The sequence below is a fragment of the Dama dama genome, chromosome 3 (assembly GCF_033118175.1).
Source record: "Dama dama isolate Ldn47 chromosome 3, ASM3311817v1, whole genome shotgun sequence".
Classification (NCBI taxonomy): domain Eukaryota; kingdom Metazoa; phylum Chordata; class Mammalia; order Artiodactyla; family Cervidae; genus Dama; species Dama dama.
In genome coordinates, this window is record NC_083683.1 from 32965666 (window position 1) to 32984664 (window position 18999).

General features: G+C 36.1%; 1 protein-coding gene across 1 annotated transcript in view; it reads right to left on the reverse strand.

Annotated features, from left to right (window-relative positions):
- The window catches only part of MGAT4C (MGAT4 family member C), a 674409-nt gene that overhangs the window by 52888 nt on the left and 602522 nt on the right, over window positions 1-18999 (reverse strand). The window contains exon 3 of the mRNA XM_061122072.1: window positions 2361-2410. The gene's annotated coding sequence lies outside the window, so the exon portion shown is untranslated. The remainder of the gene's footprint in view (window positions 1-2360; window positions 2411-18999) is intronic.

Sequence of the window (18999 nt, forward strand, 5' to 3'; positions counted from 1 at the left end):
TGAAGCTGGATAATTCAATTGTATTTGACTACAATAGCTTCTTTTGCTTATTTCTTTGAGTTAGCTGTAGATAGTCGGAAAAGTGGAAATGCATGAAGTAGAATATGTAATTAAAGAGCCCTACCCTTCAATGCATTGAAAGGAAAAATGAACTACATACATTACAAGTGTTTGGGACAACACAAATTATTGTGAATTTTAATTGCTACTAGACACTTGAAAAATAAAATTTACACAATAAACCAGCTTATGAAAGTTATCTCAGTTCTGATGGATTAAAATTTATATTTGAAAATCTCTCTACCCCAAGAAACAGTTTCTTATAACTGTTTGAATATTTGAATGTTTTTGTAATGGTATTTTCACATTATCTTTGAAAAAAAATGGAAAAACTAGCATGTGCTATATTTTAAAGTAAAAAATAATAACGGATTTCATACTGAAAACATGGACATTTTAATACTATTTTCCACAAATAAATCTGACTAATTTAAACCAGTGTGAAAGTGCCAGGCTCCAAAGGGAGTAAACAAAAATGTTTGAAATGTTTATGCTGGAAAATGCCAACAACAGCTGCTTTATGTACACATTTTTCACATGAATAAAGAGGAGAAAAACTTGTGAACGTGTCTTCTCCAATTTTAGCCACCTTTTCCAATTACCATACTTTCTCATTAGAGAGTCTACACTGGCACTTTATTAATTGCCTGCTTAGTTCAACAGTAAGCATTAATAGTAATTACAAGAATCCCAAAGGCTCTAAAATTAATATTGTGTGTTCAAGGAGTCTAAAAGATTAGAAGAGGAACCCAAAGTACGTGTTTTTGTTTTCTTCAAAAGCAGAATCAAACAAAGACTATACTCCTTCTCCGGTAACCCACTCCAGTATTCCTGCCTTGGAAATCCCATGGACAGAGCCTGGAGGGCTACAATCCGTGAAGTCACAAAGAGTTGGACATGACCGTACACACACATGTGCACGCATACTCCTTTTCACTGTTGACAGGGCTTAATAGTTTAGTAATATTAATATGGTAATGTCCTTGCTCCAGGGAAGAGAAAAAAGTAACAGAATCATATCAGAATTATGAAGGAAAAGGTTGGAGACCTGTGGAGGTAGACACTTGGTTTGAATTAAAGTTTTAGCAGAGGACAGCCTTTTAAGTTGAGAGCAAAGAGAAAAATGTCACTATTTACATCATCTGTAAAATATAAATAATTAACCATTAGCATTTTAAGAGACTCTAAACAAGCAATGCCCCTAATTCTTCCTTGTATGTACCCCCTTTTCAATCAGAAAAAAATCCCTGACAATGTAGATTCACAGTTCAGAGAAATTATTTTCTAAGGACAAGAACCAAATACAAAATACTTTCAGACAAAGAAAAAATGAAAAATCTTCACTAAAGCAAAGTCTGAAAAATGTACTTCAGGTAAATAGATAAGGTGGAAGTTCTAATAAGAAGGAATACTGAAAAAACAGTGATGAATATGTGAATTTTAATTTTAATTTCTTAATATTAAATAATAATATTATTAATATTAATATTAAAATAATATTATTAATAAACTTAATATTAATTTATGATACAATAATAACATATCTAATTCTTGGAATAATAGAGCAAAAATAGCCACAGCATTGATTAAAAAAAAATCTGATGTCACCTGGTAATTAATATAGTATACTTGCATTTTAGGAGGAAGTTAAAGATATTAACATGCTTCTGTGTGTGTGTGTGTGTGTGTGTGTGTGTGTGTGTGTATTCATTTGCTTCAGGAGGTATCTTCATTGTATTAGTTGTAATAGAATATTTTATTATTGTTCTAACCATGACTTGTAATTTTTTTTCTTTTAACATCAATAAATTTCCAAGTTTTAATAAAAATATCAATTTACATGCTTTGATAAACTCAGAAGTTGCCAATAAACATCCCTTAGAGTTTATAGTGAAAAAAGTACTGTTGAACAAATAGAATGTATGCATATAAAACTAATAAGCAGATGCCCTCAGATTTAGGCTCAGAGGTAAAGAATCTGACTGCAATGCAGGAGATCACATTGAAATCTAGGAAACATGGGTTTGATCCCTGGGTCAGGAAGATCCTCTGGAGAGGGAAATGGCAACCCACTCCAGTATTTTTGCCCGGGAAATCCCATGGACAGAGGAGCCTGGTGGGCTACAGTCCATGATGTTGCAAGAATTGGATATGACTAAGCGACTAAACCACCACCACTAACTACCCTAAGACAATTTGACTTATGGAATATTTTTGATAATATAAAAAGATAAATATCTTCAATAAATATAAAAAGTACAGCCCCTCAAAATTCCCCTGTGAATTACACTCAATCTCACCTTAAGAAAGAAGTTGTCACAATCTGTCCTGTGTAGAAAATGTTGATATACTGGAAAAAAGAAAGTCCAATATTACTAATTCAATCTTCCTGTTATTTATAAAATAAAATAAAAATTAATCTAAATAATTTGCTATTCCCATGCAATCATATTATATTCATATTTTCTAGTTTTCCAAATTGAGAGAAAAATATAGAAAAAACATTTACTATAACTATTTAATAAATGTATCTCACAGAATATTTCTTTATATTAAGTTAAATTATTCATTAAAAGTAGCCATATTAAATGTTTGAAGCTTATATACTATAAAAATACAGACATATATGTCTTTCAACATCATCATTACAATATTTCACATAAACACAGAATTATTTGTCTTTAGAAAGTAACTGCAGTTCATGTTACCTAGCTTCACATCACCTAAAAAGTGTATCTGCTAGTTTGTTCAATGTTTATCCATGTTTTGATTTTTTCATCAACTATAAAGGCATAGAACATTCAAGAAATTGTTCCTGCTACAACATTATAAATTCATTGCCTGGAACACAGTTTGCTATTGATTGTCTGCCAGATTTTGTTAACAAAGGTATTTAGAAGAAAATTGTGTGGCTATAACACAATGAATACATGAAGAAAAGTCTCTAATAATGTCTTAAAAGTCATGTGCATATTCTTTAAGCAAAGATAGTTTGAGGACAAATATATTGTTATTTTGCATTTTTCTCAACTGGGCTTAAAAGTATTACTTCTATTTTTAAATATTTTGTGCTTTCCTGGGTTATTTAGATACCTCCAAGGAACCAATAATGCTATTTCTTGAAGTTTGATGCTATATAAACATTTATTATTTTATACAATGGTTAATGCTGAGAATTCAGATGCTCCTGAGGCACAGATTTCTCTGCCTCTCCATCAATCTCCATCAGCTTCTTTCATCTCTAGTTAGATGTGATGTGGTTAGCTTCTGTGGTCAAAAAGACCCTCTCTAGAATCTCCATATTTTTTTCTACTTTGTTTTTTCTTTTGTATTTTCCAGATATAGCAAAAAGAGTTGCAATGGGAGATTGATATTAATATTTTAAAATGGTAGTAGTCATTTTAGAATTTTCATTTCAAGTAAATTCATTTCTAAATATGGAGTTACTATTATTATAGATAATTGGTTATATCTCAGCATGGAGAGTGTGGCATCTACAATTATTAGAGTGAGGCAGAAAGGAGGTAGGACTTAAGGAGGCCTAGCTCTAGATCCCCAGAAATTTGGCATGCAGAAAGCTATCGTAACAATGAGTTTAATACTATGCAAGCTTTGGTACTTGACTACAGCAGGCCGTTTGGGCTATGGAGTTTATTTTCAAACTTATTAATGGAATATATTGATAAAAGGGATTCTAGACCCTAGAGGTGATGTTCAGATGACCAGGCAACTATGAATAAATTATTGGTTTTGAGAATATAATGATATGCTTCAGGACGAGGCGTCTTGTTATGGACCTGTCTTGAGTCTTTTCACTTACTAGTGATGTGACCTTAAACATACTTTAAGACAAGTTTTAACAAAGATCTGATATTTAATAGTGTGTTGATGAATTTTGTAAAAGGCTGATTTACAAAATGGAATCTCCTGATTTGTTCTTGTATGCATATCACCAACTGAAGACTCAAACATGCTTTGTAAACACAGGATCCTAATTAGGGTCACATTAGTGGTTTATAAGGATTCCATTTGGATTTTGTATAATTGTACATGTATAGTGAGGAAAAGTACCACTGAAAAAGATTCATGAAACAAGATATTCAACTAAATAAAGGTAATTAAACAAAAATAAATTCTCTGCTTGGATAGTCATATGCTTTCTTTTAACAAATATTATTTTAATATAAAAACAAGTTTATTATAAGAATTTATTCTATTTAGAGAAATAACATGTGTGAATGAAAAATATACTTTATTTTTCCAGTTATTAATACATAGCATGTTAAATGGCATTCTTAATAGGCCAAATTCTAATAGATATGATTTAGTTGTATTTACTTTCATTTTTGGTGATTGTCTTTCTTGTGAGGCATTACTATGAACAATAGTTACTTTTAATAAACTTCTGCTTTTTAGCATGGTTAAAACATTATGAATCATGCAACAAATTATTGTTAGCATAAAAATCAAATAATTTTTAAAATAATTGGTTAATAATATTATTTTATCATTTTCAACAACTGTCCAATATTTAGATTTTGAATATTCAAATATTTAACATTATGGATACTTAAATATATAATATAAATACATATTTATAAATACATGTAAGTATTCAGGTTGCCATAATAAGAGAATGATAAATTTCTATGATCCTTAAATGTTATAAATGTAAATTTTGTTTCTGAATAAAGTGAAAATGTATGTTGAAAAAAAGCTCACAGTAATGGTAATTGACTAAGCATTCTACAAAACCTAAAATTAATTATACATTTTTAATAGTCTTGGAAGGATTTTCAAGATAATAAGTCTTTGCAAGTGAAAATTATCTGTAACAATTACTTTCTGAAGAATACAGAGCACTTCTTTACTAATATATATTTGAATACACATTCAACAGATCTCTAAGTTTTGGATAAATGAATTGCTCCAATTACATAAATGTCAGTTAATATTGGGCTTCCCTTGTGGCTCAGATGGTAAGGAATCTGCCTGCAGTGCAGGAGACCTGGGTTTGATCCCTGGATTGGGAAGATCCTCTGGAAAAGAGAATGCCTACCTACTCCAGTATTCTTGTCAGGAGAATTCCATGGACAGAGAAGCCTGTTGGGCTACAGTCCATGGGGTTGCAAAGAGTTGGACAGGACTGAGCCACTAACACACACACAGAGCTATTATTCTATTGTAATATTAAATTAAATAAGAAGAACTGTGTACTTTCTGTATTATTCTCAAGCAGTATCTGTCACGAGCACATGAGCAGCTTTAAGAATCAGATCGGCCACACTACATCACTCACTGAAATTTACAGCATGTATGGAATGCAAAACATGAGAGAAAATAAAAGACAGAAAAATTACCTTTCTCAAAAAAATCTGTGCTCATCTGAATCTTAAATCATGCATTATTTTCCCTTCATATCATTCTTGATGGGAATCTTACAGGAAAAAAAAAAGTGGGTTAAACTGACTGTGCTTCACTGTCAAGAGAAACCTATGGTCAGGGATATATCTAATTCCCAAAGCTTTCATCATTAATATTTTATGAGTCTCACTGATCTGTCCTATCTAGAAGAAAAAATTTATCTTTCATTTGTGCAAGCACTACCTGCTGAGTAATAGATTTCATCTCTGTAAGTTGAGTATTGAAAAGTAAACAGCAGCAAAGGTAAGAACAGGCAAATTGTTCTTTTACTGGAGTCTAGCTGCACTTTACTGGAGTTGCAGAGCCAGCCAAGCAAAGTGAAAGATCCCTGGGGAACTAGGAAGTGTCAATTCCATTCTAACATACCTTGGCCTACACATGTTACTGCCCACATGTTTAAGTTGACTTGTAAATGAGATGATTAGCTACAGTGATTTTTTTAAACATTTGCAAGTAAATTTAGTGCTTAGAGTGCTGGAAAATCATTAGCTTAGCCTTGAAAATTTCCTTCACTGTAGATGACAAGTTCTGAGAAAACGAGGTCCACTGGAGAAGGCAATGGCAAATCATTTCAGTGTTCTTCCCTTCAGAACCCTATGAACAGTATGAAAAGGCAAAAAGATATGACACTGAACGATGAACTCCCCAGGTCAGTAGGTGCCCAAAATGCTACTGGAGAAGAGTGGAGAAATAGCACCAGAAAGAATGAAAAGATGGTGCCAAAGTGAAAACAACATAGTCATGTGTAGATGAGAGAGTTGGACTACAAAGAAAGCTGAGCGCTGAAGAATTTATGCTTTTGAACTATGGTGTTGGAGAAGACTCTTGAGAGTCCCTTAGACTGCAAGGAGATCCAACCAATTCATCCTAAAAGAAATCAGTCCTGAATATTCATTGGAAGGACTGATACTGAAGCTGAAACTCCAATACTTTGGCCACCCAATGCAAACAACTGACTCATTGGAAAAGACCCTGATGCTGGGAAAGACTGAAGGCAGGAGAAGGGGATGACAGAGAATGAGATGGTTGCATGGCATCACCAACTCAATGGACATGAGTTTGAGCAAGCTTTGGGAGTTGGTTATGGACAAGGAAGCCTGGCTTGCAGCTGTCCATGGGGTGACAAAGAGTTGGAAATGACTGAGTGACTGGACTGAGATGATGAAAAGGCAAATTAATGATCTTCAAACACTTCACACTGGAAAGATAGCATGTTTTGCCCCTTGGTTGATCATGGCTTGCCTTAGCTGAACTAAGGAGGCCATCTAAGTAGGCTATGTTGCCAACTAAATAGACTCATCTGTGACATTTCTAGCTTTATGCTTTTTTGCTAAAGACTTATTACTTGCTGTTTATATTTATTTTGAACTACAGAAATGATGTTAGATAGAAAGCAAATTTGAACAATTTTCTTATTCAAGTTCAAAATGAGTTATAAAGCAACAGAGACAACTCACAGTATCAATGCATTTGGCCTGGGAACAGTAACAAGCATACAGTGCAGTGGTGGTTCAAGAAGCTTTGCAAAGGAGACTAAAGCCTTGAATATGAGGAGTGTAGTGGCCAGCCATCAGGAGTTGACAACAACCAATTGAGAGGGTTATCAAAGCTGATCCTCTTACAAATGAATGAGAAGTTTTTGAAAAACTCAATGTAGATCATTCTATGGTCGTTCAGCATTGAAACAAATTGGGAAGGTGAAAAAGCTCAATACGTGGGTGACTCATGAGATGATTAAAAAAAAAATCATCGTTCTGAAGTGTCATCTTCTCTTATTCTATGCAACAACAAACCATTCCTCAATCGGATTATGCCTTGTGATGGAAAGTAGACTTTATATGACAACCGGCAATGACAAGCTCAGTGGTTGGAGGAGGAGACGCTCCAAAGCACTTCCCAAAGCCAAACTCGCACTCAGAAAAGGTCATGGTCACTGTTTGGTGGTTTGTTGCCAGTCTGAATCCCAGCGAAACTATTATGTCTAAGAAGCATGCTCAGCAACCCAATGAGGTGCACTGAAAACTGCAAGACCTGCAGCTGGCATCAGAAAGGGCTCAATTCTCTGCAACAATGCTCTACTACACATCACAAAACCAGTGCTTCCAAATTTGAACAAAGTGGGCTATGAAGTTTTGCCTCACTCGCCATATTCACCTGACCTCTCACCAACTGACTACCACTTCTTCAAGCATCTTGACAACTTTTTGCAGGGAAAATACTTCCACAACCAACAGGATGCAGAAAATGCTTTCCAAGAGTTTGTCGAATCCCAAAGCATGGGTTTTTATGCTACAGGAATAAACAAATTTAGTTTTTATTGGCAATAATGTGTTGATTGTCATGGTTCCTATCTTGGTTGATAAAGATGTGCTTGAGCCTAGTTATAATGATTTAAAATTCATGATCTGAAACCACAATTACTTTTTGCACCAACCTAATATCAGTTCAGTTCAGTTCAGTTGCTCAGTTGTGTCCGACTCTTTGCGACTCCATGAATCGCAGCATGACAGGCCTCCCTGTCCATCAGCAACTCCTGGAGTCTACCCAAACCCATGTCCATCGAGTCGGTGATGTCATCCAGCCATCTCATCCTCTGTCGTCCCCTTCTCCTCCTGCCCCCAATCCCTCCCAGCATCAGGGTCTTTTCCAATGAGCCAACTCTTCACATCAGGTGGCCAAAGTATTGGAGTTTCAGCTTCAGCATCAGTCTTTCTAATGAACACCCAGGGCTGATCTCCTTTAGGATGGACTGATTGGATCTCCTTGCAGTCCAAGGGACTCTCAAGAGTCTTCTCCAACACCATAGTTCAAAAGCATCAATTTTTCGGCGCTCAGCTTTCTTCACAGTTCAACTCTCACATCCATACATGACCACTGGAAAAACCATAGCCTTGACTAGACGGACCTTTGTTGGCAAAGTGAAGTCTCTGCTTTTTAATATGCTGTCTAGGTTGGTCATAACTTTTCTTCCAAGGAGTAAGCGTCTTTTAATTTCATGGCTGCAGTCACCATCCACAGTGATTTTGGAGCCCCCAAAAAATGAAGTCTGACACTGTTTCCACTGTCTCCCCATCTATTTTCCATGAGATGATGGGACCAGATGCCATGATCTTAGTTTTCTGATTGTTAAGCTTTGAGCCAACTTTTTCACTCTCATCTTTCACTTTCATCAAGAGGCTTTTAGTCTCTCTTCACTTTCTGCCATAAGGGTGGTGTCATCTGCATATCTGAGGTTATTGATATTTCTCCCGGCAATCTTGATTCCAGCTTGTGCTTCTTCCAGCCCAGCATTTCTCATGATGTACTCTGCATATAAGTTAAATAAGCAGGGTGACAATATACAGCCTTGATGTACTCCTTTTCCTATTTGGAACCAGTCTGTTGTCCCATGTCCAGTTCTAACTGTTGCTTCCTGACCTGCATACAGGTTTCTCAAGAGGCAGGTCAGGTGGTCTAGTATGCCCATCTCTTTCAGAATTTTCCACAGTTTATTGTGATCCACACAGTCAAAGGCTTTGACGTAGTCAATAATGCAGAAATAGATGTTTTTCTGGAATTTTCTTGCTTTTTCGATGATCCAGCGGATGATGGCAATTTGATCTCTGGTTCCTCTGCCCTTTCTAAAATCAACTTGAACATCTGTAAGTTCATGGTTCATGTATTGCTGAAGCCTGGCTTGGAGAATTTTGAGCATTACTTATAACCCACTGTAATTCCCATATCCTTCTCATCTTTTATTCAAAATATTAATTATCTGGATTTAGTTTTTCCTTTATCATCTCAATAATTTATATTAAGGAGTGGATTTTTTAAAGGGTCACATTTTATTACATAACAATTTTTTGTTGTTTCCTTATTGACTCATTTTTCATATTTTTTAATTACTTTGCAATACTTATTTTCAAAGACTGGGGGAACTTTTTAAAAAAGTTAAACTAAAGTATAAAAACTGGTGGTTTGGCTGTGTGTAACACCCCTAATTGATTCCTTTTTTGCATATCAGCCTTAAAGCCTTTAAAATGTGTATAAAAATCACTACACGATGTGGACTTTCACAGCTTAAAAATCAGGAATGTTAAATTCACAAACTCCAAATTGTAATCATACAGTCAAGTTCAGGAGAAGGGCAGGGAGTTCATTGGTGAATCTTGGCTGGAGGAAGGGGGAATAATGTCTGTTAACTACTCTTTATGCACCAAGGGCAGAGACATAACAATGATTTTGGGGAAAAGTTGTGGATTAAGGAAGACATTTTCCCACTGAAACTTTTGAGAGCTCTTTTTCCCAAGCACTCAGGTTCCAAGTAGTATTACTGTTTGCATAGCAGCTATCTTCCTGGCTTTTCTATATATCCCTGTTATAAATGCTGTCTATTTTCTAATGGTGTCAATTAGATAAGCAAATCAGATAACTCTGTTGCCAAAATGATGTCTTAAAATGTGAATCTGGTCAGAATACTTTTGACTCCTTTATTGTTTTCTCTTCTCACTGTCTGTTTGGTTTGATACATTTCTTAGCTATGTGTTTTATTCCCATCAAGCATTTTATGCCTCAGCCACACTGAAGTACCTGCCATTTTTCAAACACATTTCATATGAACTTTCAAGCTTCAGTGCTTTTGAACATATATTCCATTTTCGTAGACAAAACCCTGATCAAATGTCACTTCTGTTGAAAGGTCTGTAACCCCTGTAGCATCCTCTTCTCGAGACTTCAATTAGAAGATGAACTGCATCTTACTGCAATCTTTCTGTGAATGTCTATACAAACATCTCATTCAATTCATATGCTGCAGCATTCCATGGAAATGGAATTCTAGGAAAGTCTCGAAGATCGATATCTCCCCTTAAGATGTTTACACTAGCTCTTCCTTCATGGTCTGTCCATCTCTTTGTTCACATTAATATTCATCCCTTTGCTGATTTCTTCTCCTTTTAGAGAGACTATAATTCTATTGACAAGCTGGGCTAACCAGTGTTTCTAGTTTCCATTCTGCTGGTTGGAAACAACTGTCTCCTCTGTTCTCTTGTGGATGCAGACAGTTCCTGCCCACTCCCTCCCTCCCCCGGAGGATACACCCATCCTGGAAGAGCAGACAAAGGATCCTTCAAGTCTCAATCTGATGTGTCCTGTATAGTTGATAAAGCTTCCTCGCCCTAGACTGTGGCAGCCAGGTATGTGTACTCTTGGACACAAAACCATAGTGTCAATCTTCAATTTGAGCTGGTTACCATGAATTAAAATGACAAAGGTTCTGTCCTTCTGGTTCTTGCTCCTCCCACTTGACCAGCTCTCTGTAAGAGCATATGAGCAGCAACTCCTGAACAGGAGTCTAGCATTTGTGGAGTGAGTCATCATCTCCACACATTATGATGCATATCAGTGCCTGAAACTGACCAGAGCAATGGGAGATAGCAGTCTTACTTGGAATTGAAACAGAAATGAAGCAGGAAGCAAGATAATGGACACAAAGCATTTTCTTTTGAAAATTTAGTTCTCAATTCCCTAGAGGCTAGGCTATTGACTAAAAGGAGGCCTAAAGCTTCTATTTTTCCAAAGAAGTAGAGATCTTGGGATGACAGATCTATCTGAGGCTCAACCAGTCTAATCCGCTTTTTGATACACTACAGGAAGCCTCTAGACAGACTACCCTCTGAAGTTTTCACGTCACTCAAAGAATAGTTTTTCCTTTATAGTATTTTACCAGAGCCTCTATGTCTATTTTTTTTTTTTAACGAATAAAAATTATTTTGGCAAAGCTCAGAAAACTTTCAGTTGTCATTTTTAGGAAACATATATGGCTTATTAAAGTTTCAAGTCAATCTAATTGCTTAACTTTTCATGTAAAATGCCTATTATAGCTTTTGTCATGATTGGGTATTCAATCACAGTAGAATACAACACTTACCAATCTAGAGAGTCCATAAAATTGGAAATAATTCCTTCAAATAATTTAAATTAAAATATCAATTTTAACTATGAAATTCTGTTCTAAGAATTGCAATTTTATCAAGTATCCAATTGAGCTACTGTCTAAAGTATTAATTTATAGTCATTAAAGCAAAAGAAAGAAAATGCCAAATAATTCATGGGAAGAATTCAGTCCAACAGGGACTTCTATTCAGGAAATAACTGTAGGGAGTGAAATCCTGGATTTGAACAAGGTTGATGAGGGAATGTCACTGGTAAATGCCAGATATTTACCAACACTGATGGGGGAGGGGGTTGGTCAGCAAAAATCCATCTGTAGAAAATAATGGAGTTGGAGGACAGTCTTCATATGCTTCCTGGAGAAAGGTGGGGGAAGGAAAGAGAACCTCCTCCCATCAATTTCTCCCCTTGTTCCATTCCCAATACAGACCTCCAACTTGGTGATGATGTAGAGCAAGAAATCTTGGGCCAGGTGCATAGCTTTCAAGTAAAGAGATACACAGTGAAAATGAGAACTGCCAAAAGCATCTTTAGTATCTGATCCATTGGACTTCATTTTTAAAGATATTGGATCATCTGTTCCATGGGTAAAAGGCATATAATAGATTATGAGTCCTGTTAGTCCAGGTTTATGATTAGAGACAAAAGCAGGAGTGAACTTCCTTGCCATACAGAGTAAGATCAAGAGCAGAAGTGTAAGTACTAGCTGGTCAACACTGCACATAGATTATGGATCCATAAGACCTCTCAACTGGACATGTGCCTTACTAAAAACTCAGAGGATTCCCTGATTCTCTTGTGTCTCTGCCAAATACCACAACTGAATTACTTCTCGAAAATTTCAAATTTAATATCCACTTCAGTTATTTTTTTTACTCTGTGTGTTCTTTTAAGTCATTAAAAGGCTTCTTTTGGCTGTGTGAGGGCCTGAGTCTTGGTAATCTGTAGTTGAGCTGGCTGTCTGGGATTTGTGAATTATTGAGGCTTTCTTCTTACTATCCCAACTTTCCATGCCTCTGAAGATCTCTCTCTATTTGCTACCCTGCCCCCAGCCAGCCAGCTCTAGCACTGCAGTACTGGAAAGCCCTGTAGGCTGTGGGTGGGCTTTCTTAGCTCTCCTTCCTTGCCCCAATCTTTGTCAGGCCACATTCTTGCACTTGGTGATGCTCCACTTGGTCAATGCTAAAGAACTGATTTGTGATGGAAACCCTTGAGAATTCTAATCCATTGCTCCAACTTATGCACAACCATTAACAGCTTGTTAAAAATTGTGTTGGTTCCTCCTTATTCCTCCTAAGGCATAAAGTCTCCTTCTGCTGTAGTACCCTTAGGAAGGGAAAAAAAATCATGAGATTCTTTTACTCCTGGAAAGGCTCTTCTTTTGCTGAATTTGGCCATTTAATTTTGTACATTCAGTTCTCTGAGGAGTTAAAAATGTATGACTTTTTAGCTTATCTGGCTTATATTCAACTATTCTTTTAATAAGCATCTCCTTACACAACTTCTCGTATTCTTGATTTGGGCATTTCTATGTACAAAAATATTGATTCAAGTCAAAGTTGAGATAATATAGATTTATTTCTCAAATATTGAAACCACCATCAATGCTGATTCTTCCACAAGTGACTAGGTCAATAACAGCATGTGAAATTAGAAAATAATTAGAGTATATATATGAGTTTTAGATCTTGGTCTATTTCTCTAAAGCTTTGACAGTGTGGATTACAAAAAGCAGTGGAAAATTCTTAAAGAGATGGGAATACCAGACCACTCACCTGTCTCCTGAGAAACTTGAATGCATGTCAAGAAGCAATGGTTAGAGTCTTAGAGTGGAACAACTGACTGGCTCAAAATTGAGAAAGGAGTAGTAACAACTCTTATTTAGCTTCTATGCAGAGTACAAGAAATGTTGGGCTGGATGAATTACAAGCTGGAATCAAGATTGCTTGAAGAAATATCAACAACCTCAGATATGCATGTGATGCCATTCGAATGGCAGAAAGTGAAGAGGAACTAAAGAGTCTCTTAATGAGGGTAAAAAAGGAGAGTGAAAAAGCTGGCTTAGAACTCACCATTAAAAAAACTAAGATCATGACATCTGGTCCAATTACTTCATGGCAAATAGAAGGGGGAAAAATGGAAGCAGTGACAGATTTTATTTTCTTGGGCTCCAAAAATGACTGCATACAGTGACTGGAGCCATAAAATTAAAAGACACTTGCTCCTTGGAAGAAAAGCTATGACAAACCTAGACAGCATATTAAAAAGTGGAGATAACACTTTGCCAACAAAGCCTGTATAATCAAAGCTATGGTTTTTCCAGTAGGTATGTATGGATGTGAAAGTTAGACCATAAAGAAGGCTGAGCACCAAAGAATTGATGCTTTTCAATTGAGGTGCTGGAGCAGATTCTTGAGAATCCCTTGGACTGCAAGGAGATCAAACCAGTCAATCCTAAAGGAAATCAACCCTGACCATTCATTGAAAGGACTGATGCTGAAGCTGAAGTTCCAATGGTTTGGCCATCTGATGCAAAGAACCGACTTATTGGAAAAGGCCTTGCTGGTTGGAAAGGCTATGAGAGGTTGAGCAAGCAGAAGAATCTATACAATATTCTCTTTCCCAGTCAATATCTACTCTTTTTTTTTTCCAGGACTTGAGGCCACTTAGTGTCAATTCCACCTTAAAATCAATATCTAGGAAATCCTGCTTGATTTAATCTATATCCATAGTATATCCATGCCTCACTAAAACTACTTTCACCTTGGTTCCAAGTTATGATTTCTTACCTAGATTTAGCTATGGTTTTTGCTCAACCTTGCCTCCTTGCCCACTCCACAACCTATGCTAAATAGAGTAACTAGCTTATTAAAATGAAAATCAAATAGCCTCATTACACATATACTTATCATTAAACAAACATTATACTATCTCCTCTCTTCTTTTGAAATGCCTGTTAACAATGATATAAAAAGGTCCTCATTGGTCTCTTATACTTGCCTTCTTCTTTCAGCAGCAGACACACCATCTTCCTTGTTCTTTGTACATGCTGTGAGCCTCCTGATGTAGGGAGACTTTGCACTGGATGTTCCAATTTTCCTTCTAAAAATCTCTCTTCCTAATACTCTCATGGCCCTAACCCTTACCCTCTTTCAAGTCACTATTCAGGCATAACTTTCTCAATGAGGTCTATCCTAACTATCAAATTCTGAGTTCCTTCCTTCAAACATGCATTCCAGAATCACTCAGCTTGTCCTGGCTTTTCCTTTTCTGTGACATTAGTAACCTTCTCATTTATTATGTAGTTTACTTATTTATTTATCTTTAATATCTACCTACTTAGACTAGATCCCAAACTTTACGAGAACATATTTTTTTCTTTGATAGTTTGCAAATATTTGATAAATAATAGATACAGTAAATATACATTGAAAGAATGAAACAACGTGAAGGAAAAAATTAGTCAACCAGTCAATTTCTTGTGTATAGATTCAATCAAAATATTTATCAATGCATATTTTTTCTCCAAATTTCAACTTTAAGTTGATGGTTTGTAATTAAAATTTCCTTAATAATATTTATTTGTATAGATAGCAATATAATTTTTAAAGGTTATAGTGCTCTCTATATGTTAATAAGTTGGAATTTCAAAGCTATATCTATCCCTGAAGAGATTTTTTTTTAGAAAAGTGATAAAAAATATTACTAGAACATACAGGGGTATATTTGTCAGAACACACACATCTAGAATAGTTACCTTCTACCAGGTTCATAAGCAATCGTATTTAGGATCATATTCATGTACTGAGTTCTAGTAATGTGGTTAATAACCAATTTTTAATAAATTGACCAACCAATAAGCAAACTCCTTATTTTGTCAAAATCTTTGGGATAACATGTACCCAATGTGTTTATTCAAGAGTATGCTAGTATTTCTAAACAAAGATGAAAGCTAGATTATCATGTAGAATATTACTTTTTACTCTATATTGTAGCTGAAGTTCAAAGCTGACAATATAATACAGATAGTCCCAAAGTAAATTTCCAAAGTAATATTGCTTTTAAATGCAGAGGTAGGCAATGGAGAATATGATATGGCAACGAACAAAGAGAGGAGGGAAGTGCACTCAATCATATTAAATGCATTGTGAAAATACCAAAGCAGGAAACTATTTGATTTTTGGAGGTTAGGAAAGTACCAAAACATCATGAGAATATGTGGGTAATGAAAAATTTGGATCCAAAAAAAAGTCAAAATTCAAAAGGGCAATATCTTTTGGAGGGAAAAAAATAAAATAAGCTCTATAACACAAAAGAGGATCAAATTAGACAGAAAATATTAACAGAGATAGCCCCGACTGCTTTTTTCCCTTTACAGTTGGCTTATAACAGTATCATTTGTGGGATAAAATATTTATTAACTTTACTTCTGGTTATCAACAATAGCAAAAATAGTTTACATTTATGTAACTCTCTCTCTGGGTTGTGCAACTCCAGTAAGTACTTCCTAGTCACAAATAACACTGCGAGAATGATTTTCCTTAGCATCGGGTGATGGGGTAAAAATGGCACTCTGTGACATGGTTTTACATAAGTTAATTCATTTTATCATCTCAATAATTGCATGAGTTGAAGATTTTTATTTTTAACCCAGTATTAGCTTCTCTCCAGAGATACACAACCAACAGAAGATCTCTTTCTCTCTCTATTTATAGATGTACATGGCCAATGGAATTACGAAATTTGAGGATTCCAGTGATGTGCCATCGGCAAGGGCTTCCTTGGTGGCTCAGATGGTAAAGAATCCACCTGCAATGTGGGAGACCTGGGTTTGATCCCTGGGTCACGAAGATTCCCTGGAGGAGGGCATGGCAACCTGCTCCAGGATTCTTGCCTGGAGAATCCCATGGACAGAGGAGCCTGGCAGGAAACAGTCCATGGGGTCGCAAAGAGTCGGACACGACTGGGTGACTGGGCACAGCCCCGCACAGCACAGCCATCTGCAAGTGAGAAGACCAGCAAAGCAAGTGGTGTGGTGTCACGCTGGGTACAAAGGCCAAGGGAGGAGATTCAGTGGTCTAAGTCCTGTTCTGAGTGCACAAAAAGATTGACGAGCCAGCTCAACAGTAGGCAGAGTGAGTACATTCTCCCTTCCTCTGCCTTTTTGTTCTCTTCAGACCTCCTGAACAGATTGAATGAAGCCGACCTGTGTTGGGGAGTGTGGTCTACTTTACTTCTTCTACCAATTCAAACACTAATCTCATCTTGAGACATGTCACAGTCACATCCAGAAATAATGTTTAGCCAAACATCTGGTCACCCTGCGATTCTGTCAAGTTGACACACAAAATTAACGATTACTTCCTCATTTTGCAGAATCAAAAACTAAAGAGTAGAATTAGCTAACCTGAAAGAGTAAAACAGCTATTATTGGAGCCTGGATTTCAATGCAAGGAGTTTATCTTCATGATCACTGTTCTTAATTAGGACACTATACTGCCTCTTCAAAATGAGACCTATTGAATACTTATAACTCTTAGTTCTAGGAAACAGCAGTGAACATAAAAACAAATCTGCTCTCTTGAGCTTTCATTCTGTAAGGGTATTAAGACAAGTAACAACTAGTACATAGTGTGTTTATTGTTTGCCAACTACTGTTCAAAGCTCTTTATAAATATTAAAACATTCAAACTTCAAAAGAGCCCTATGAAATAATTATCACCATTATTACCATTATTATCCTTCTTTTACAGACAATAGAATGGAGAACAAAAGGATTAAGTGACTTGCCCAAGGTTATGGAGCTAGTAAATGGCATTTCCCCTACTCATAAATACTTTGTTACACTCTCTTGGCTCTGTTGCAATAACCCAAGCACACTCCTATCACTAACTAATGATTCAGAAAAAAACTTTTTAAAACAAAGAAACAGAACTTTTTTGAAATTCCTGAATTTCTCTTAGTATTTGTTTCTTCCCTCATACTTTTCAAAATCCCATGTTGAAAATGTTTTTGTTGTTCTTGTCCACATGACAAAGTAGAAGTAATAAAAATAAAATAAAAAGTAAAATATGTTTGTGAGTATAAAAATGAGTTTATATACTTCTGTGAATTTTATAATTGATGAGATAGATTCACACAACCACACAGACTTATAATCAGCACTCTTTCTTTCTTCCTTCTCTTCTCATTTTCTCCTTATTTCTCTTCTCTTTTCAGCAAAGGATATTTGAATAAATGGATATAGAAATGAATTAATTAGATGGATCAATAGGTAGGCAGTTTGGTAGGTAGGGAGAATGAGATAACTAAAATATACCAACAAACTGAATAAGAGAAATATATAACTGAAGAGAATTGAAATTGAATTTGAAAAAGAACATTGTGTCAACATATTACCCCCTTTTTTACTCATGATAATAAATACAGGAGAATGAGCTAGTTTCATATCTCATTATCCGGGTAGCTTTCCTCTTTGAAAAAGAAAAATATCTAAGACTTTTTAAGCCTTCTTGGATGTCACCTTCAATTTGGCTGACTTGTCACACCCAAGGTCAGGAGCAGCTGCATCAGACAGCTTGGAAGAGAATGCATTTCTGAAGGGAATGAATCTGGTACAGAGGTTTGAAAACCATACCAAAAAACAAATGCTGTCAAGACTGAGTGAACACTGAGTCATTGTAGTCTGAGATCCCCATTCCTGGAGCAAAGAAGTGATGGACCTGTTGTGTGCATGCATGCATGCTAAGCTGCTTCAGTCATGTCCAACTCTTTGCAACCCCATGGACTGTGGCCTACCAAGCTTCTCTGTCCATGGGATTCTCCAGGCAGGAATACTGGAGTAGGTTGTCATTCCCTCCTCCAGGGGATCTTCCCAACCCAGATATCTAACCCGCATTTATTATGTCTCCTGCATTGGCAGGCAGGTTCTCTAGCAGACTTGTCATGGATCAATGTAAACAAGACACAAAACAGGATTGGAGCCTGAACAATAAAAGAAGAGGAAGATTGGTATCAGATCAAGATGTATTCAACATCGGCCTGCAGTTTAGTCTGAGAAGTTCTGGAATTAAGTTGTGGATTATACTATGCTCATACCTACTTATCGGCTTCCCTGGTGACTCAGTGGTAAAGAATCCACCTGCCAATGCAGGAGATGCAGGTTTGACCCCTGGCTGGGGAAGATCCCCTGGAAAAGGAAATGGCAGCCCAGTCCAGTATTCTTATTTGGAGAACCCCATGGACAGAGGAGCCTGGTGGGCTCTGTAGTCCATGGGGTCGCAGAATTGGACACAACTGAGAGACTGAACAAAAACGAAAGGCCATTGTTAACAGTATTATAGTATGGGGACATCTGAGAGAACTAGGAGTTACATTTTCATTTCCATATGCAAAACATACTTCAAGACAATTCTATACAAAACAAACAACAAAAGCACTTTGGTGAATAATTTAGTTTTTGAGGACTCTGAAGAATCTTGAGTTACATAAATATCCATAACTCAAACTGAAATGTTGACTTTTTCTATAAAAATACAAGTTATTAAAAAAAATACAAATTATTTCACAAAGTATGAATTACAA